This window comes from Macaca nemestrina, chromosome 1, assembly GCF_043159975.1.
Source record: "Macaca nemestrina isolate mMacNem1 chromosome 1, mMacNem.hap1, whole genome shotgun sequence".
NCBI lineage: Eukaryota > Metazoa > Chordata > Mammalia > Primates > Cercopithecidae > Macaca > Macaca nemestrina.
The window spans coordinates 169,679,453-169,701,315 of record NC_092125.1 but is presented as its reverse complement, the minus strand read 5'-3'; the positions used below and the strand labels follow the sequence as shown (position 1 = coordinate 169,701,315).

The 21,863-nt window shown below is 40.2% G+C and overlaps 1 protein-coding gene across 8 annotated transcripts in view; it reads left to right on the top strand.

The window, feature by feature from the left end:
* The window catches only part of LOC105495194 (receptor tyrosine kinase like orphan receptor 1), a 410,216-nt gene that overhangs the window by 198,774 nt on the left and 189,579 nt on the right, over window positions 1-21,863 (top strand). Inside the window, exon 1 of one of the 8 annotated variants that reach the window (XM_071092035.1) lies at window positions 16,501-21,838. The exons of the other annotated variants lie outside the window; for them this stretch is intronic. The gene's annotated coding sequence lies outside the window, so the exon portion shown is untranslated. Of the gene's footprint in view, window positions 1-16,500; window positions 21,839-21,863 lie in introns of those variants that run through there. 8 annotated transcript variants of the gene reach the window in all.

Genomic DNA, 21,863 nt, shown 5'->3' with positions numbered 1-21,863 from the left:
ATTTTCAAGTCTAGGTTGGACACCTCTACTTCCTGTTCCCACAGACACTGTACCTCCTCTGTCATCACCATTAAGACACTGGTTGGTCTGTTTGCTCTCACTAGAAGACCATGGGCTTGGTGAGGGCAGAGGCCACCACTTTTTGTGTTTCTAGAATCTAGGCCAGTAATATGTAATTGTAGGTACTTAATACACATTGATTAAAAGATAAATTTTTGTTTCTCCAGATGCCATTAGTCTGGACATAAAAGTAAGGTTACACAGTAATAATAACCCACCAATTGTTTTGTTCTCTTGGTCCTTCCTTGGACCAAACCCTGGTTATAACTTTTGCTTCCTTTAGGAAGCTCTTCAACCTCTCTTGCAAACTCACATCATGTAATTCACACCACTGAATCCTAAGATCAACCACACTTTAAAAAAATACATTGGAATAAAAAGAATCATACATGGGCTGCTGTGATTAGAAAGGGGAAAAAAATGCCTAAATAAGAATAATAGTTAACATTCACTGAGAGCCTTTTCTGCCAGGCACCTTCTAACTGCTTTACATGAGTTATTTTGATCCTCCCAACAACGCTATGAGCAAAGTATAATTATTTCCATTGTACAGATAAGAAAGCTGAGATCCAGAGAAGTTAAGCAACCAGCTTCAGGGCACAGAGCAGAAGTGATGGAACCAATGCAGGCAGTCTGATTCCATGGTCACCACCCTTGCTGCCTCCCTCTATGAACTCTAAAGAATCTTTAGCTCTAACCTCCTATGTTTCTCTAGTTGTCAAAAGCAAAAGCGGGTCTGGCCAATAAGGCATTTGCAATTGCAGAGCTTCCTCTCACTCAGACACTATCCCTGGTTGCCGGAGGATGCAGCCAATGCAGATGGGCGTCAGTCCTCTCTAAGCCCTGTGTGATCACATCCTTATTTCCTAGATAGATGTTCATATTGTTCGTGAGAGACAGTGTAGTGCAGTGACTAAAAAGTGGACTCTGAATTCTGACTACCTGAGTGCAAACCACAAGTCTTTAACTCATTAGGTATATGACCTTGGGCAAATTATTTAACCCCCTTAGGCCTCACTTTCCCCATCTGTACAAGGAAGATATTAATAACATTACTTAACCCATAAGCTATTATAAGGATTAAAGGAGTTAATATATGTGTAACACACTTAGAACAAGGCTTGGCCCATAATAAGCACTAAGTGTGCTTAGTCCACTTTTTGATTAATATTTTTGTAGTTTAAAATAATCTTGTTAATATTTACTCAAGCTGGTGTTAGAGTGCTTTGATGAAGTACCACGTTAGCTCAACTACTGATTGAACTGTAGATATGTGGTAGATATCTACCAGTTCTTTCATCTCATTATGGACTTTAAAATATGTATATTACCCAGAAAGATAAAAATAAATCATCTGCAAAACCCCACTTGAAAGGTTTTCATAAATCTTGTAAAAGTTGGGCCAAATTTAAAGATTGCTGCCTAGATTGGTTTAAAGCCTTTCATTGTCTACAATCTAATGGGGATACTTATAAAGGGAGGATCTGGAATGGTCTGTCTGGCGGTGTGTGTGGTCACCGGAATCACGGCCTTTTATCTACCTGATGGATATGAGTAGGAGGAGTTGGCTCAGGCTGCAGGAAAGTCAGCAGATGATAAAGCCCTTGTCCTCAGCTTGCTCATGCCAGCAGTTGGAGAGCAGTATATTGTGTGTTACCAGGTTCTTGGACCCTAGCCTGGCATTCATGGGCTATGCTCCAGCCTTGATCAAACCCATCTTTCCACTGTATACCCTTCCACACTTACCCTTTCTTCTGCCTAGAATTTTCTCACCCTATCTCAGTAAGACCTAATCTTATGTGTATCTTAAGGCCCAGATTAAAAGCAATTTCATTCCTGATGCTTTTTTCTCAGCACTCCACTGGCTGTGTTCTTCTCCTTCTTTGCATCATGCCTACGTCTCGTGCCTGTTTTCCCTTTCTATCTTTGTTGTACTTATAGGAATTTTCCATCTAGCCTGGGCTGTCAAATACTTAAAATTTTCACATCCATTCTTTTATTTAGCCCTTAAAACAGCCCTGTGAGGAATGTAGCGTTTTCATTCTCACTTTTCCAATGAGGAACCCAAGGCTCAGAGAGGTTACGTGATTTGCCTAAAACACAAAGCCAAGTCAGACTCCAACTTTGGTGCATTTTTTCTCTGCCCCAGGCTCCCTCCTTGAATTCATATGTCATGTCTTGCTCAAGTTTGTATCTCCCTGCAGTGCCTAGCACAGCTTTAGGCTCAGTAAGTTTTTTTTTTTTATTTATTCAACTTACATTTATTGTACCTATGAGGTGTTAGTTAGGTCTTGGGTACTAGCATTAACTAAGCAAACATATATATTTGTGGAAGAAAAGAAGGAAAGAAGGTGATGTGGGCATTTTTGTTTTACTTAGTAAGGTGAGTTGCATACGATTCATAAGCTCAAATGCCAACCAGGGCAGGTAAAAATGAGTTAAGAAGGTTGGGCATGATCCATTGAAGAGTAATGGGGACTTTTGCTAACTGGACATCAACACTATCTAATGGAAGCGACCACAACTTAATTCCAGTCAATCATTGCCCTATGCTGGAATATGGGCCTCGTGTTTCGAGATTTTCCGTTTTTTCAAGAACAGCTGGAAGTCCAGACTTACTGTACAGTTTCTTTATAGTCAGTGTTGCCAACTAATTTGTTTTTATTTTTTAATTGAGCAGCTAAACAATACATGGCTCGTGGTTACCACTAACCTCCTTGAAATGCTGAGGATTAAGCCAATCATGCAGCCAGTGGTGCCCATGCTTTGGAGGCATGGAGCCAGTGCTGAGGAAGGGCAGTCTGCTTCTTCTCTCCTTCTCCGCCTTGTTCGCCCCCATGTGGGTCTCACCCACCTGCAGGCCTGTCCTGGCTTTGCCGCAATACTCCACCTCCTTGTCCCTGCCCTCCTGGCTTGTCTCCCTTTCTTTCCCGGCTGTCAGGGGTGGTGACTGTCCCGTCTCCTTCACAGAGATCCTCGACACTGGATCTCACTCTCTAATTTAGCTCCTTGTCTTTATCGTGATGAATGACGTTGAGCAAATGACAAGCAGAGATCCCTGGGCAGAAGATCAAACGCTCCCCCTGGGCTGCCCAGAGCATATTTATGACTGCTGCTTTGGGAGGTTCCACCCACGATAATGTGGTGCCTGCCGAGAGTGAACTTATCTACCCTCTCCATACCTCTCCCCAGTTCCAGTGGGAAGATAGAGATTTGTAAAGAAGACCTCAGAAAGCAGAATCCATGACAACCTGTTTGGAATTTTCTCTTCAGCTTTGTGATTTGGTGACTATAAATTAATAGAACACTCATTTAAAATATGACTGGAGATAGTTGTGCTAAGTGACTCCTGCTTCAGGGACTAGTCATAGAGGCCCCAATATTGGGATACGTGGTGGCTCAAAATACGATTTTAGGGGCATCAGGAACAGACTTGCTGGTGTTTGTTAAAAAACCCAAAACCTGAACTGCATCCCATATTTAGGGGTGGGGTCTGGGAATATGCATCTTACCAAGGATCTCAGCAGATTCTAATGTATGTGAAGATTAGAAACCTGTGACTAATCTTCACATAATGATGAACACAGAGCCCTAAGTATTCTAAGTGCTATATATTTATTTCTTACAACATGCCTGTAAGACAACAGTTTTTCTAAGTATGGAGTAGATATCACTGTTTGCAATTATTTTGGGTGCCACATGGAGACATTTTTTTTTTTAATTTCAAAGTTATGTGTTTAACTTACATATAAAACTCATATGTGTAATAAATCCACTAAACTCACAATTTCATCAATGTTATTGCTTAAGTAAAGGCTAAATGTATTTAAATAAAAATAGTGAATCAATTTAAATGGAAATATTAAATAAATACTAATTCTGGTAACAAATATTGTGAAGATAGAATGAGAAAAATTCAAGTTTGCAAAGCATTGAGATGAATGGAAAACCTCCGTAGCGAGTCAAAGAATTTGGGTCTAAATCTTGAATTAAATTCTTAATAGCTGTGTGGCCTTGAGCAAATCTCTTTGTCTCTCTGAGTTTTAGCTTCATTCTCAGCAAAATGGAAATACTAAAACAAACTCAGCTAGGCTGTGGTGAAGAGCATATGAGAAAAAAAAATAAAAGAACACTTAATAGCTGGTCAAGAAATATTATTGAATATAAATATTACTCTAATCTTTCTAAAGTATTAATTCAATATGAGGTGTTTTTTTTTGTTGTTGCTGTTGTTGTTTTGAGACAGAGTCCTTCTCTGTCGCCCAGACTGGAGTGCAGTGGCGCGATCTCAGCTCAGTGCAACCTCCGCCTCCCAGGTTCAAGCGATTCTCCTGCCTCAGACTCCAATATGAGTTTTTAATGTGGACATTACTTGAATCTCCTTTAAAACTTGTTAGAAATATAAACCCTTTTTTTTTTCTTTTTTATTGTTTTTAGAGACAGGATCTTGTGCTGTTGCCCAGGCTGGAGTGCAGTGGTATGATCGTAACCCACTGTAACCGCACACTCCTGGGCTCAAGCAATCCTCCTGCCTCAGCCTCCTGAGTACCTAGAACTATATAGGTGTACACTGTCGTCACCAGCTACCAACTCTTATTTCTCATATTTTTCTCTGAGTTATGTTTTCACTATATTTACTGAGTGAAATGAGGGGGAGAGTGCTGAACTTGGGTTCCACCTCTGCCTTTAGCTATCAATGTGATCTCTGACAGGACATTTTGCCTCACTGTGCCTCAGTTTTATAATCTGTAAAGGGGGGTTGCACTCAAAGACTTACAGGTTTTCTCCCAACCCCTTTGTATTGGAGCTATTCCTTTATTATCTATAATAAATTGAGAACAGTCAGAGCATAGATTAAATATCACTTTTGCCCAGTAGGCAATTGGCCAGAACTGCTCTACAGTGGCCCAACTTACAAAGGTTTCATCTTCTCACGTTCTTTGGAGGTGCTAATGAGCAGTAAAACCAAATGTCTGGCAGAAGGAAGAGGAAAAAGGAAGATACTGGAGCAATGAATCTGGATTCTCTTCAAACTCAAAATATCTCCCCAATGAATAAAAGTTGATTATGTTTTTATAGTACTATAGTTTGATGGTATGATATATCTTGTTAATAGAATCATGCTAGCACTGGACTAGAGAGATTCATGCTTAAGTTGTGTCTATTTCTTTCTGCCTTAGAAATAGCAGTGTAATCTGGATTTTATTTTTTTATGTGGGAGCTCTTCAATCTTTAAAAAATGAGTTAATAACTGAAATGGCATAATTAGCTGCCTGGGTGAGCTCTCAGAAATCAACTTTTCTTTGGGTCAGCTGTCTCCCAGTTAAGCAGTTATGTGGAAATCTTTCTTTTTCATGCCCGGAAGTATAAAACAGAAAAATCATGGGATGTTGAAATTGCTGAACACACATGAAGCGGTGCCACAGTCTCCTCACCCTGTGCCAAAGCAAATTTCTGAGCATTATGTAATTTCTCCCTGGCTTTGAGCTCCCATGATCCTGTCTGAGGTTGATGCTGTACAATCTGCTAGAGCTGAGCTCCTTCAGGCACTTCTTTGGCAGGTGACATCTTGTCAATATTAGAGACCTGTGATTGGGAGAGGGGAGAGAGGCTCCCATCAGTTCAGTCTACATCCAGCACCCTGCCATTTTCCAAAATTCATGCTGGGGATTGCTAACACAGATGGCATTTGTTGGCTGAAGAGTAAATCACGACTTTCGTGGGTACATTCATTCATTTGGAAAGTATTTTTGATCATTCACTGGGCTAATAGTACTGTGGGGAATTTGAAAAAATGTATTTTATATGGTTTCAAAAATAAAGTCTATGGTAGAGCTTTTGCCCTCAAGGAATTTACAGTCCTTTAGAGAGCCAAGACATGTATTTGTAAGTTAACTAACAGCACACACAAAAACTAGATACCCCTGTGATGCACTAGTGGTAAAGCTAACAAAAGGTAATGTCATGGAGTGTGAGTTCTGGTTGTGTAATCTTGTCTAATTCTCTTATGTTCCCAATGAAGAAACTGAAGCACAGAGAGGTAGGAAAGGCCAACCTGAGGAAGCACAGCCAGGAAAGGATTGCATTTAGGCTTGAATGCAGATCTCCTAATGCTTTTTGTGCTCTGCTTTCTGCTACCCGACAGCCATCTCTCTGTATGTTTAAGCATGAAAGTGGTGATTTCGGAAAACTGTTGATGCTCAGAGGGAGAAAAGTGGCCAACTTTAGGAATCAAAATTCCAATATTACTCCAGGTAATGCAAGAGAAACATAATTTGACTTAATATGGTCCACATCTTTCTAGTCCAGTGCCAACATCATTCATTAACTAGATATACACTATTATGTACTGTAAAACCATAATCAACTTTCCATGATTTTGGAGAAATTTCTAGCATAGGGAGAATCTAGATCCCTGGTTTGTCAGTGTCATCTTTTTTCTTCCACCTTTTGTCAGTCACTTGGTCATATTGCTCATTAGCACCTTCAAACAGAGATAGGAAAATGAAACTACAGGTTGAGTATCCCTTATCCAAAAATCTTGGGACCAGAAGTGTTTTGGAGTTCAGAATTTTTTGGATTTTGGAATATTTGCATATATATAATGAGATACCTAGGACATGGGACATGGGTCTAAACGCAAAATTCATTTATGTTTCATATACACCTGTCTTAGTCCATTCTCACACTGCTCATAAAGACATACCCAAAGTGGGTAACTTATAAAGAAAAGAGGTTTTATTGACTCACAGTTCCACATGTCTGAGGAAGCCTCAGGAAACTTAGAATCATGGCAGAAGGTAAAGCAAATATGTTCTTCTTCACATAGTGGCAGCAAGGAGAAGAATGAGAGTGAAGTGGGGGAAAAGCCCCTTATAAAACCATCAGATCTCGTGGGAACTCACTCGCTATCACAAGAACAGCATGGAGGCAATTGCCCCCGTGATTCAATTACCTCCCACTGGGTCCCTCCCATGACACATGGGAATTATGGGAACTACAGTTCAAGATGAGATTTGGGTGAGGACACAGCCAAACCATTTCAACACCTTACACACATAGCTTGAATATTTATTTGAATAATATTTGAATAATTAAACATCTTTTCTTTATGAATTACCCAGTCTGGGATATGTCTTTATTAGCAGTGTGAGAATGGACTAAGACAAGTGTATATGAAACATAAATGAGTTTCGTGTTTAGACCTGTGTCCCGTGTCCTAGATATCTCATTGTATATATGCAAATATTCCAAAATCCAGTATTTTTAAATAATTTTGTGCATGAAACAAGATTTTGACTGCATTTTGACTGTGACCCATCACGTGAAGTCAGGTGTGGAATTTTTCACCCGTGGTTTCATGTTAGCGCTCAAAATATTTTGGGTTTTGGAGCATTTTGGATTTTGGATTTTTGGGTTAGGGATGCTCAACCTGTAGTGAGTTGACTGTCACTCGGCAGCTCTGGAAAATTACCTGTCTGCACTGAATGTCCTCATCAGTAAAATGGAAATGATTTTAGTACTGACCTTGTAGGATTATTCTAAAAATCAGAGAAACTCATGCAGCTTAGAACAGTGCCAGGCACACGGCAAATGCTATGGCGTTCTTAAGCATCTTCCTCTGTGGTGCCTTATCATTACCATGTGATTGTGCCTTGCTTGTCCCTGTTTCACTTTACAGAGGGAGAAAAGTGGCCAACTTTAAGAATCAAAATTCTGATATTACTCCAGGAAATGCAGAGAGCCAGAAAGACACAATTTGACTTAATATGATCCACATCATCCCCTCAGGCTGAATAGTTGTAGCTTGCACATCTATACCAAAATTTTTTACCTTTTTTGTAGAAGGAAAATATTTATATCTTCTATTCCATATCTTAGATATTTATAAGAGTGCTTAAGTTCAATCTCCCAAGAAACTGCCAGTTTTGTTGATGGTGATTGTCTGCACAGATTTTCATACTATTCAGTGTTGGGAGTGCCTTGGGGACCATCAACAATAGCCCACTCCTTTCATCCATGAGAACACAGGTCTGGGAGGTTATTTTTCCATCCATGGCAGGTGCACACTAGAGGTTATCTGGTTAGTAGCCTAACTAAGATTAGAACCCAGGAATTTTGATTTAATCTCAAATGACCTCTTTTATTTCTGCATCCGGGAAGGAGAAGAGGAAAGTAAACAGGAAATTCATGTTATCTATGGAAAAGTTGATCAGTTTCATGTTTATTAGATGATTTGTTTCAGGAGATTGTTTACAAGTTTTATCTTCCTAGCTAATAATCTTTTGTAAGAGTAAAGTCATGGTCATTAAGATAGTCATATTAATGTATTCAGAAGCTATGTGGTGTGGATAATTTTGGTTTTGACAGTAATTATAATTTTATTGGGCACTTCCTGTGTGACAGATCATTTATATTCTTTTCTGCTGAAAATTCAGTATGGGCTGGGATCACATTTATTTTGTAGATTATTCTGTCTGCAGTTCCCAAATATAGTGGGTGGCACATGGTAAACACTTTGTAAATAATTGTAACATGTTGTAATTTTGTTATAGCTTTATTCTTTGTAACACTAAAAGTAGGTATATGCTTCTATGATCCAGAAATTTCACTTCTGGTTATATAAATCAAAGGAATCCTCATTTGGTTCTATAAGGCAACATGTATAAGTATGTTCATCACAGCATTGTTGGTGATAGCTGGGAATAAGAGACAATCTGAACACACATCTGTATTAGTCAAGGTTCTCCAGAGAAACAGAACCAATATACATAAAGAGATCTATTACCAGGAATTGGCTCATGCACTTATGGAGCCTGGAAAGTCTGAAGTCTGTGGGGTGGGCCGGCAGGCTGGAGACCAGGGAAGGGCCGATGCTGTAGTTTCAAGTCAAAGATTGTCAGGCTGAAGAGCTGGGAAAGAGTGAATGTTGTAGTTCAAGTCTGAAGGCCATCTGCTGGAGTAATTCCCTCTTGCTCTGGGGAGGTCAGCCTTTTGTTCTATTTAGGCCTTTAACTGATTAGATGAGGACCACCCACATTATGGAGAGCAATCTTCTTTATTCAGAACCTACCCATTTACATTTTAATCTCATCCTAAAGCATTCTCATAGAAACATCAAGAATATTGTTTGACCACATATCTGGGCCCAGCCAAGTTGATGCATAAAACTAACCATCGCACCATCCCTGTGAAATTATATAGGTAAAATTTAATGGCTGCTGACTCTGAGATACTGTATCAAATAAACTTCCAAAGAAGAAAGAGATAGTATGCTCAAAAGAGTTCAACTGAAAATAATTTAATGAAGGTGCTGCTTACGATGGTGAACAAAGTTAAGGAATCAGCAGAGACAGGCACCCAGGGACTAGGAACTAGGCCTCAAGGGTAAGGGGAGAGAATGATGCAATTGGAATCCAGTGAGACTGGAGCCATAGAAGAGGGCCATCCTGCTAGAAGCTGTGGCCACAAAGGAATGGACCTACTGCCAAATGCTCAATAAGGCAGAGAGGGAGGGATAGGTGAGGGGCCAGGGTGGTAGCCTGTAAACTTGACCTCTTTCTTCTGGCCTTCAGTCTTCTTTGGGTGTCCCTCATTGGTCAAACACAACCAGAAGCCATTGGGCATGGGGCTCTGGGTGATGTGTCTGTAGGGGGCCTTAGGGGCACAGAGCTGGGCAAGGAATGACTCAGTGGCCTGGAAAGGGCACATAATGAAAGGCTATCATAAATAGTACACAGCAGTTAGAAATGATGAAGTAGATATGCTCAAAGCCACATGGATGAGTCTGCAAACCTAGTGCTTGTTGACAAAGGTAAGAAATAGAAAGATCTAAAACACAATTCTAGTTATGAAAGTAAAATACATATGCACAAAACAACAATGCACGTCTGCCAGACTATTTAGGAACAAAAGCATACACATCAAACACTGTGGAATAGCTGCATGTGGTAGAGGAAAGTAATGTGGATTAAAGGGAATAAATAGAAGAATAAATGAGAAGGAGAGAGAGGTCTTTCATGGACCAATGATGATAACGTGCTATGAACAGAAGAGAGTGATTAAGTCAACTCCCTGCACTAAGGATCCAACTTCATGAGAAAAAAATATATATTTATAAAACATATATAACATATATATATATGGTATTAATTTTTCTGTTATATGGTTGAGGCACCTCCTCCATATAACTCATGCTGCCAGATTGGAGGAATCCGAGGCCTGAGGGGTTCAAGGAACTAGCCCAGAGTTATGAAGGTAGTGGGTGATCTCTTGAGGAAATGAGACGCCATGCATATTCTTGATGTAGATTCTTCTCTTCAGTGACATTGCCATGACCCCACCTCATTGAGACATTTGATCCACACAATACAGTGATTTAAGGCCTGTGTGAATGTAAATTACTGCTGTTCATTTTTGTGTTCTTGCCTGGGACCAGGGAAGAAATTCTCCAAATACAAACATCCTGCTTTCTGAGTTTGAGGACTTACTTTAGAAAAGTACTACCATTGACCTTATACCTATCATTAGCTAAACCTTCTGTAAACGGCATCATTTTGGGAGCACGGTAATTGTCAGGTCAGGTCTGGGTAGACATATACCTCATCTGTTATCTCCAAAGTGCTTTCAGTCTCCTTCTTTTCCATCTGTCTACAGGCATCTCAATTGGTTTATGTTAACCTTAGAAAATGGGGCTTGGGTTTAGCCAGAGGGGATGAAAGATGGCCTCAGCCACATGGCTCTGGAAGGGAAGGTGATAGGGATGGCCCTAGTCACACTGGGCCTTTGTAAGAGGGCCAAGGAGCACTTACTCCTCCAAGGACACTTGTCTCTGGGGCTGTACTTGCCACAAACCTAATCCTCTCCATTACATAGCTCCGCAGGCTAGGTTTTCAGGAGACAGCACAGACGGAAAAGCTCCATAAAGCTGTTGTGATCCTGTTAGCACATTGTGCAAGGAGCACGGATAAGACTTTTGATTCTGGGAATTACTGGAAGAAAAAATATACATTTGTCTGAATCACTCATGCTGCCAGATTGGAGAAACCTGAATCAGTTTGGTGTTATTCATAACAACAATGGTAGTAATAGTAATAACAAAATCTGTCCCCACCATTTGTTTACCTACTCTGTAGGAGGAAGAGTGCTTGAAGGTTGGCATCCATGATCTCATTCCATTTTCACAAAACCTTGCATTTTGCTGGCAGAGAGACCAAAGTCAAACAGGTTAAGCAACTTAGCCAAGAACAGAGCCAGAAAATGACCCAGTCCAACAGCCTCCTCAGCTCCTGCCCTGTCCTCACAGTGGTTCCATCCCAACTCCAGTAGCCAAGTGTGTCCTGAGACAGGGTGGCGTTGGGGTGGAAGCTCAGGAAGGCTGAAGCTTCCCAGGTGTGGCTAAGTGGAATGTCCCCAAGGTCCAGATTGGTGCCCATTTTAAGGGCAGGGTTTTCTTGTTGAGGTTGTTCTCTCTTCTCACCTGGAGAGAGAGCCTGTGTTATCTTCTGAAATGTCCCCTCAGGTAAGAAGGGAGTGCATTCCATTATATATCAGGATGTGAATCCTGCCAGACTGCAGTGAGGCAAGGCCGCTTCATGATGTCTTGAGAGCTGGTGTCCTGGGATCCTTTGGCTGGGCTGGAAGGTTCAGCTGGTCCACATGGATAGGAGGATGTGTAGGGAAGACAGGAGAAGGATGGCCTGGCCTAGGGGTTTAGGTTTGCTCCTAGATAGCAGAAGTCCTATCATAGAAAAAGGGATTCCTGGGCTGTCACAGTGAGTCCATATTAGTTTCCCTTACTCCGATACTCTTCAAAGTCCATCCAACTGGAGTCACATTCTTCCTTCTTCCTTTTGCAAGCAGTGCTCAAAAGTGAGTCAAGCCCACTCAGCCCAATTTGTTGTTAATGCTTGTTGCTCTCGCTTGCCTCCCTTTTTGTTTTCTCTTTTTAAGGATGTTTTGTCCTAGTAACAAATGATACAAAAAATAAAATAAATAATAAAATACTACTACTACTAATTGGCTACAAGCACCATTCTAGTTGCTTTAGGTAGATGATCTCATTTGATCCTCTGCAGAACCTTATAAATTATTATCCCCAACTGGCAGATGAAGAAACTGAAGCTTGGAAAGGTTGAGAAACAAGTTCAAGGTCGCCCAGCTAGAACACTGAGGAGCAGGGAACAGAATGCTATTCTGTTTTCCTTCAAAGCCTGAGTTACTCTCTACTTGACCACATTGCCTATAAAATGGGGATGGTAATAACAGTTGCCCTGCTTGCTTTGCAAGCCTGCGGTGAGGATCAAATACGACAGTAATTGGGAAAGCACTTTGAAAATTGCAAAGCGCTATGTAAATATATGGTATTATTCTAATGTATCACGGGCCTACAAAAACACTGCTCAAACATTTCATTTAAGAGAAGACACACCAAATCATTATTCAATAAGATAACACCATATGTGATCCTTTCATCATTCCAAGAATGTTTATGAAGTCCACAAAACCAAAGCCATTAGGAAGGTTTTGTTTTCTGGGTAGGCTCAGCAAACTTGGAGCAAGCTCAAGTGGTCTTTAAATAGTCAAGTTAAATTAAAGAGACCACATTAAGTGTCAAATAATTAAATGCCCTTACAGACTCTGGGAGTTTAGGATATATGTTTTCAATGCATTAGAATATTCCTAAGAGCTGCTTTCAAGGAGTTGAATGGGAATCCCTTTGGTACTAAAGGGAGACGTAATAATAATAACAGAAAATAATAGCAGTAATTTTAACCAAGTGGAGTAGTATGAAGAACGCTGGCTATCCAACCAGACTCCTGGTCTACTAGATATATAACCTGGAATGTAATTTAATCTCTCTGTGCCTTAGTTTTCTTATCAGTAAAATGGGAGTAGTAATAGCACTGACTTTGTAAAGGCTGTTGTGATGATTAAATGAGCAATTGGAACTGCACCTACCATGTGTAGTGTATACTCTGTAAATGTTACCTCATGCTATTATTACGCTTTCTTAATATTCACAAACAACATGCGAATAAAATGGCAAAGAAACTGAATTCAGCTGTAATAACTAAGGTCCTCCAATGTGCCAGGTATGGTGCTCCATACTTTATATACATTATCTCTTTAATCATCATAACAACTGTCAGGGAGAGATTTTCTCACTCTCTCCCCTCTCATTTTACAGATATGGAAACGTAAGTCCAGAGGACGTGGTGTGATCATCAGAATTGCTCTTTAGGATTTTTTTATTTACTACTTTCCCAAGCTGCTGAAACCTGGCAGCTAACAGCGACTCCTCTGCCCTGGATCTAATTGGTCTTGAGAACGGGGAGGACTGTCTAGTATTCCAACTGTGCCTACATTGCCGAGAGATGGGCAATAGGGGAAGCGGGACCCCTCTAGAAGTGATGGCTGAAACAGTTGAGGCTGGGCTTTCCACACCTTTTCAGGGTTCTGGAGTAAGTCAGTGTTACTCAGCCCACTTAGAGCTATTCTTGAAGCTGCTTTGAACCGGATTTTAAGGTTTTAGAAACATTCGGTAAGGCAGGAGTGTGGCTGATACCCTGCAATCCCTCCAGAATGGTCTGGTTTCTAACTGGGTTGATTTAGGATGACATCACATCAGTTCACAGCATTGCAACTGCCTTTAGCTCCTCATTGTCCAAAAGGACAATGTCCTCATTCTTTAATATTGTGGTTGAGTGGAGTAAGTTTTGACTTCACAACCTAACAGACCCAGATCTGAATCTTGGCTCTGTCATCAATGAGCTGAATGATTTTGAGATAAGGTATATTTCTCAGAGCCACAGTTTCCTTATCTACTAAATAATCCTTCCTTGCCAGATCAAATAAGATGCAAAGGGATGCAAAGTACCCCACACCCGGTGTGGCTCACAGTGAGTACTTACTAAACATTAGTTCCCTTCCTTTCTCTTAGCAAGGCACACATAACCCTTTCTAAACACACCTCGATCTATTTATTAACATACTGTACTTTTTAAATATGTACATGATAGTTCATGAAGACCAAGTTGAAACATGCCTTTCCTAGTTTTGCCACAGAAATGAGATAATCTATGTGGAATTACCTAGCTTACTGCCTGGGACAAAATGGGCTCTAAATGAGTAGGAATGAATGAAGGTGGCTGAGTGGTAGGAGCTAGGACTGTTAGTAATATTTTCTCCTGAAGGGTACCCAGACTTCTCTGGGAACCTCGAATTTAAGAAAGCTTATAAGGGGGACTGTGCAGTGGAAGGGGTCTGGTCAAGGAGAAACAGAGCACTGGTGCTTATATACTGCCTTCCCTCAATAAAATATTTGTCTCCTCCACCCCACAAGCCAGACCACAGCCATTCACATTTAAAGCTTGTGGTTTGTCCATCCTTGGGAGGGTGCCACGTGGAATAGGATTATATTAAGTGCATAGTGATGGCTTTGTGGCTCAGGCAGGGAATTGTCCCTGGCTAATTTCACATTGGATACTAGTCCTGTAAATGTTATTAGGGTGTGCAAGCTAGCTGCTACTATTAACTTTATGTTGACTTTCTTTGTTCCAAACACAAGCTCTCAAAAGAGTTCTTTGCGGAGTGCCATTTAAGGGCTCGTGCAGCCTTTGGAAGTTGATTTGGGGATGCCTGGGAATACAGACTCCTGGAATTGCATTTAGGATCCTGACTCAATGTGTATTTTCATTCTGGTGTTTCTTTTGGTCTTATTCCATGCGTTGGATAGCTGAACGTGGACAGATATACAATATGAAGTCTCTTTGGTTTCCATAGTAACACATTATTTATCTGGCATTGTCAGCTCATTAACTGTTCCACCCAGGTGAATTTTCCAACTAATCGAAGCATTTCTCATTCAATGCCAAATGGTTTGTTGTTTAATGGAAATCTTTCCTAATGGATTACCCACGCACCTCTGTCTTCCGAAGGAGGGCTGTCTTTTCACAATACTGCTTGGACTTCATTGTGAGTTTTTGAATGGTGCTGTCATATATAGTACGACATATCTGGGGTGTGTTGAACTCTGGACTAATTGCCCTAAGCTGTTAAATTTTTTGAGTCCCTGGGTCTCCGTACTTTCTCCTGAGTAGTTTCTAGTTTATCTGCCTCCATCTCCTTTCCTGATCTCAATTTGTTGTGTCTAGTCAACTCCGGACTAGGAAATCTGATAACGAAGCTTGTGAAAAGTACGTATAAACAGCTTCTGAGTGAAAACCTCTTGAGCTTTTCTAAGGAGTAAGAGCTTCAGTGCAACAAACTGCGCTGGTTCTCCACAACAGAAAGCATTCTGCCTCAGACATTATTTTGTGAGATATTTGTTTACCTATCCTGCCAAATTTGAGTTGCAGGAACCTAATCCAAATGTTAATTGGAATTTCCAAATCACCACAGATTGCCCATCCCTAATCAAAAAATTCTAAATGCTCCAAAACCTAAAACATTTGAGCACCAATATGACACTACAGGTGGAAAATTCCACATCTGACCTCATGTGATGGGTTGGAGTCAAAACTTTGTTACATGCACAAAATTATTAAAAATATAGGGGCCAGGCATGGTGGTTCACCCACATGTATGTAATCCCAGCACTTTGGGAGGCCGAGACAGGAGAATCACTTGAGTCCAGGAGTTTGAGACCAGTCTGGGCAACATAGAAAGACCCTGTCTCTTAAAAAAAAAAAAAATTATTATTATATTTAGAGAAAATAAAATTACCTTCAGACTACGTGTATAATGTGTATATGAAACATAAATTTTGTGTTTAGATTTAGGTCCCATCGCCAAGATATCTCATCATTTGTATGCAAATATTCTAAAATCTGAAAAAATCCAAAATCTAAAGAACTTCTAATTGCAAGATTTTTGGATAAGGGATACTCAACCTGGACTATCCAAGTGCTGACTTTAAGTGGGATGTTACAAGGCCTTCAGAAAGGTCTGTTCAATCATTTCTTGTTCACTGCCAGGCACTGAGCAAAGCATTGGCTGACTAGATAGACATAGTTCTTGCTCTTGGGTTGCTGAAAGTCTAGGTCGAAAAAAATTTAGAAATATGCAGATAAACTTGAAAAACAGTAGAGAGGGGTGCGTGACTAGGTTCCGCAGAGCACAAAGAAGGGAATGATGTCTGCTTAGAAGAATCAAAGACCATAAGCAAGAGGAGACAATTTGCCCTCTCTCTACTTCCCTTTAAAAATTCATTTACGTCTTTCTGTATTTATCTCATTCCTGTAGTCAATAAACACTTACTCAATACAAACTATATTCCTTTCACTGAGACTGCAATAGCGTATAAAGCAGATATAATTCCTGTTCTCACTTTGACATAAAGGACGAATAGAGAGGAAGGGAAGAGGAATGAAAATGGGCATCCTGAGAAGGAGAATCACGGATTGAAAGGGCAGGTATGTTTGGAATGGTGAGCTGTAATTTAGCATGGCTGGAATTATGGGAAACGAGGTTTTAAAGCATGCTCTGCTGAGGACTTCAAACTTTATTATATGTGCAGGAGTTGCCCAGCGAAGGTTCTAACCAAGGGGTTCTTAGAAAAGTGTCACCAGGCTGGGCATGGTGGCTCACACCTGTAATCCCAACACTTTGGGAGGTAGAAGTGAGAGGATCCCTTGAGCCCAGGAGTTCAAGATCAGCCTGGGCAACATGGTGGAGACCCTCTCTACCCAGAAAAAAATTTTTTAGTTAGCTAGACTTGGTGGTGTGTACCTGTGGTCCCAATTACTCTGGAGGCTAAGGCAGGAGGATCACTTGAGCCCAGGAGGTCATGGCTGCAATAAGCCGTATTTGACTCACTCCAACCTGGGTGACAGAGTGAGACACTGTCTCAAAAAAAAAAAAAAAAAAAGAAAAAGAAAAGAAGTGTGACCATATGATGGGGGATTGTGGCATGGAAGGTGGGCAGCAGCAGAGAACCAAACCTACAACATCTAATAAATGACATGTACTTTTCGACTTCAGCTTTAGGTCTTAAATTTTGGGGTTTTTGCCTCAGTTACCCAGAATCCATCAATGGCTTTTCTGTTGTTTCTGCCTCTGCTTTTTTCCTTTGAATGCTGTCACACAGATACAGGAAATCAGAGCCTACAGAAACCAGTAGAGGCTGCCTGACCCCAGGAATGGGCTAATAGATGACTCAGCCATAGTTTTGCTGCAGAATTATGTTAGTGGAATTTATTAAGGCCTGAATTACATTCCATGTTGTGTACTGGTACTTAACCCATATCATGAGGATTAAATGAGATAAAGAGTGTGAAATTTTCATGCCCGCCCCATAAGTACTAAATAAACAGCAATTGTTGTTAACCCATGCTTATTCCACTCTGTCACATTGCCTGCCAACTTAACGCACTTGGTCTTTTTTCAAGGTATATGGGCTCTCAGCTTATCTTCACTGAACTGTTAGCTCCTCCACTGTGGGGTCTGGGAATGTTAATCTTTGTATCATAGTGACTTTTAAGTTAGATTATTTAAGCATGTCATTCTAATCGTAATGCAGAGACACACGCATGCTTTCAGAGAGCAGCAAAAATTCAGTTTTAATTTATCATCGCATTGAAGCTGGAAGAAAACCTGAGGGTAGTGTTCCCAGAAGTTTTAACGAGAACAACATTCTCCTCGCATTATCAATGTTCCTCAGTCCCCAGTTGGCTGGAGCAACTACCTCTGGCTTCAGTTAGCTATTTACATTCCTCTATTTTTATATAAATTGTGCTATATTAGCATATATTTCACACTGTGACCTAGTGTTTCCCAGATCCTTTAAGCCAGGCTATTTGTACATTAGTCAACGTCAACGGAAGTAAAATAGCAAATTGAGTACAGACTATAGCCCTGCTGCATTGCCCACTCTGTCATGCTGAAATGGATTCCTTGTTCTAAGAAGATTTGCTGTGAAATACAGTCTATTTACATTAAGAAGACCTCTGTATATTTAAGGCATAATTGTTTCAGGGCCTTCATTAATTCTTGAACTGCAAGACCTAGATTTTCTTTGCTTGTATCTTTTCTATAACAATGGAAGTCAGGGGATTCCAAAAAAATAACAAATTGTTCCTCATTAAAATGGAACTGGAAATGGTTTTCTGGTAATGTGCTTTACAAACAATGAGAGAATCTGATTGTAAATCAACTCCAGGACCCAGCTGTCTCAGGGTCCAGGCTGGGAAGCTCCAGGATAAAAGGTAGTCTGTATTTTTATGGAAAAATAAAACAATTTTTTACTTCTGTAATTGATGAAGTGCTTATCTTGTCATACAATTTTAAAGTTGGAAGAGATCTCAGAATTCATTTAATCCAGCCCTTTCTTGGAAAATAACTTCTTCTGCGGTATCTCTGACATGTGGACATCTAGTCTCTTCTTGAACACTTTTAGCCATGGGCAACTCGCTCCTTTTTCAAAAAAATTGTGGTTAAACATATGTAACATAAAATTAGTGTTTAACCATTTTATGTGTGCAGTTCAGTTGCATTAAGTACATTTTGCATTGTTGCATAATCATTACCACCATCCAATGCCAGAAATTTTTCATCTCCTCCAACTAGAACTCTGACCCATTAAACACTAACTCTTGATTCCACCCCACCCCTGCCTCTGCCTCCTGGCAACCGTCATTCTACTTTCTGTCCATATGATTTTGACTACTCTACGTACCACATTTAAGTGGAATCATATAGTATTTGTCCTTTGTGACTGGCCTCTTTCAGTTATCATAATGTTGTCAAGATTCATCCATGTTGGAGCATGTGCTAGAATTTTCTTCATTTTTAAAGTTGAATAATGTTACATAGTATACACATGCACATTTTGTTTATCCATTCATCTGTCAATATACATTTGGGTTGCTTCTATCTTTTGGCTGTTGTAAATGCTGCCATGAGCATGGGTGTGCATGTTTGAGTCCCTACTTTCAATTCTTTTGTGTGTGTATACCCAAAAGCAATTCCAGATGTGGAGTTCCTGTATTGCATGGTAATTTTATTTTCAATTTTTTGTGGAACTGCCATATTGTTTTCCACAGTGGCCGTACCATTTTGCATTCCTATGAGCAATGCAAACTGCATTCCAGTTTCTCCACATTTTTGCCAACACTTGTCACTTTCTGGTTTTTTGTTTTGTTTTGTTTTTTAACTCCTTATTAAACAGTATAATACAGTTGTAAAGGGCATGGACTTTGGCTTTGGAACCTGGCTCAACCACATACTAGGTGTGGGAATTTGAACAAATTATTTATTCTCTCTGAGTCTGAGGTTTGTTTTTTTGTTTGGTTTTGTAAAATATGGGTAATGGATAATATTAATTTTATAAAATTATGAGGATGAAATGAGAAAAATTCATGTAAAAATACTTAGTTCAGTGTCTGAAAATAGGAGGCTATCAGTGAATATTTGCTCTTGTTTTTTTGGTGGTCATTGATTAGTCCATTAAATGTAGGGCTACTCTGATGTTAGACTGACTTCTTCATTTTGAATTAAAACCTACTTTGGTGTAACTCCTGTGGCTTGTGTAACAGTTGCCTTTAATTCATCAGTCCTGACTCTGCTCTTTACAATGTCACATGATAAATAATATCCCCCTTCCGCATGTCACCTGTCTGATATTTGAAGGCAGCTATCAGTTATTCACTAGTCTTCTCTTGCTTTGGTCAAACACTCTGGTTTCCTTCAACTGTTTCTTAAATGATGTAGTTTCTAGATCTCTCATCATGTATATCAATCAATTCTGGACTGCAGTCTAGTAGAATAGGATAACTGGAAATCACACCATCTCTCCCCTTCTTTTGGCTTTCCTGCCAAACAGTGATGGCCACATGAAAGATCAGATGCATTGATATGGGTCTCTCAATCAGTTCAACACATTGAGCCCTTGGCTATGCTTCCATCCCTTACTCAACCTCTCTCCTTCCTCATTGCTCAGAGTGCTTGATGTCTGAAGCACTTGCTTTCATTGAGTTTAGGATCAATAATAATTTCAAATTTTCTCCATTTTGTTTTTTTCTCTCCTGTTAGCTCCTTAATAGAGACCAGGGACTACCTGTTCCCATATACCTTCCTCATGGTCCCACTAGCACTCAGCAGGCATGAAAGCTGTACTTTTGAAATAAAACTCAGTTTCACTCTGAGACATGGAGCTGTGTCTTCTGACACAATCACAAAAACCACAGAGGACATTGGCTAGAGTATGAGCCTTTTCTGTTGTTGAAGTGAATACCTAGACTTGCCCAGGAAGAGAAAGCTAGAGTGGGAGAGTATTTTGGCTGGAACGCCAAGGAGCACTTTGAACTTGGGTCTTCAGACATGAAAGTGTAGGGAGGGCTTCACTCCACCCCACCCTGTCCTGTAATTCATTGACTCTTCAATGCCAAGCAAAATTATCAGTTTCTAAATTTGCCCTTAGGAGGGTGAATAGAGTGCCTTGGAAATACCAGTGCTGTTTCTGAAAGTTCCCAAGCAGTTGAAAAAATTCTGGATGTTTCTGATTTACATGCCTAACTCATCTAAATGTCTTTTCTTTATGAGCTCGTTGACATCCAAGAAGACTTTTCAGTTTTATTATGAACCTTTTTACCTTTAAAAACAAAAATCCCAAACCTCTATTCCTGAGAAGGGAAGTTGTAATTTTGTCAAAGATAAAATATTTGAATGGTGCTCTGTCCCAGCTCCTCCACTGTGTGTTTGAAAACCTAGTTCCTCATGTATTATCCTCCCAGGCACATGTTATGTGTTTACATTAAAAAAGGTAAAAGCCAGATTCTCTTCCTTTCTTTAAAAATAGAAAAAAAAAGTGAAGGAGAGGGAGGAGTAACTCATTTCTTGGCATTTTAATACAGTACCCAGAATCCTCCTAATATAAGGCACTCTTATAGTTGAAAGGCATATTAAAACTATGTGTAAATGAAAAACCCTGTCTTTTTAAAATCATTTATTTATTAGACTGGAGTGCAGTGGTGCAATAACAGCTCACTATAACCTTGAACTCCTGGGTTCAAGTGATCCTCCTGCCTCAGGCTCCTGAATAGCTTGGACCACAGGTGCATGCCACCATGCCAGGGTTTGTTTTTGATTTGATTTGTTTTGTTTTGTTTTGTTTGCTTTTTTGTAGAGTCAGGGTCTTACTATGCTGTCTAAGCTGGTCTTGAACTCCTGGCCCCAAAAGATCCTCCTGACTTGGCCTTCCTAAAGTTCTAGGATTACAGACTGAGCCACTGCGCCCAGCCTAAAAGCCCTATCTTTAGTAAAAGACTGGTAGATTTACTTACGATGCACATGCATGAGCTTTAAGTTTTGTGACTTCTATATTAACCACTCAGAACATGACAAGCTGTAAAAATATTATAGATCACAGCCATTTTTCAGATATTTGGGGGTTGCCAGAGTGCTGATATGCAGATCTTACTTTGCAAAGTCAAGGCAAAGTGGTCCCTTCTTAGTTTGCCTGTTTGCCATATATGCATTTGGAATGATGTCACACTGGCTGGTGAGGCCCCAACAAAGGCATTACTTGGTGGTATAGAAAAATAACCAATTTCCAGGGAAAGACAGAAAGAGGCAGGTCTTCTTCACCCATATGGGCCCATTGTCTTCCAGGTCTAACGTGGGCTGTGTTCGGTTTATCTGTGTGGCAGACTTCACTCTTCTTACATTAATTGTTTGTGATCTGCCACCTGGGGAAGTTGGAAAACATCAGGAGTTAATGCTGTTGAGTTTCTTTAAGGAGAAGAAAGTAAGGCCTCGAGGTGTCTTTGCAACAAAGAAGGTAGCTATTAACCTTTAAGGGTGTT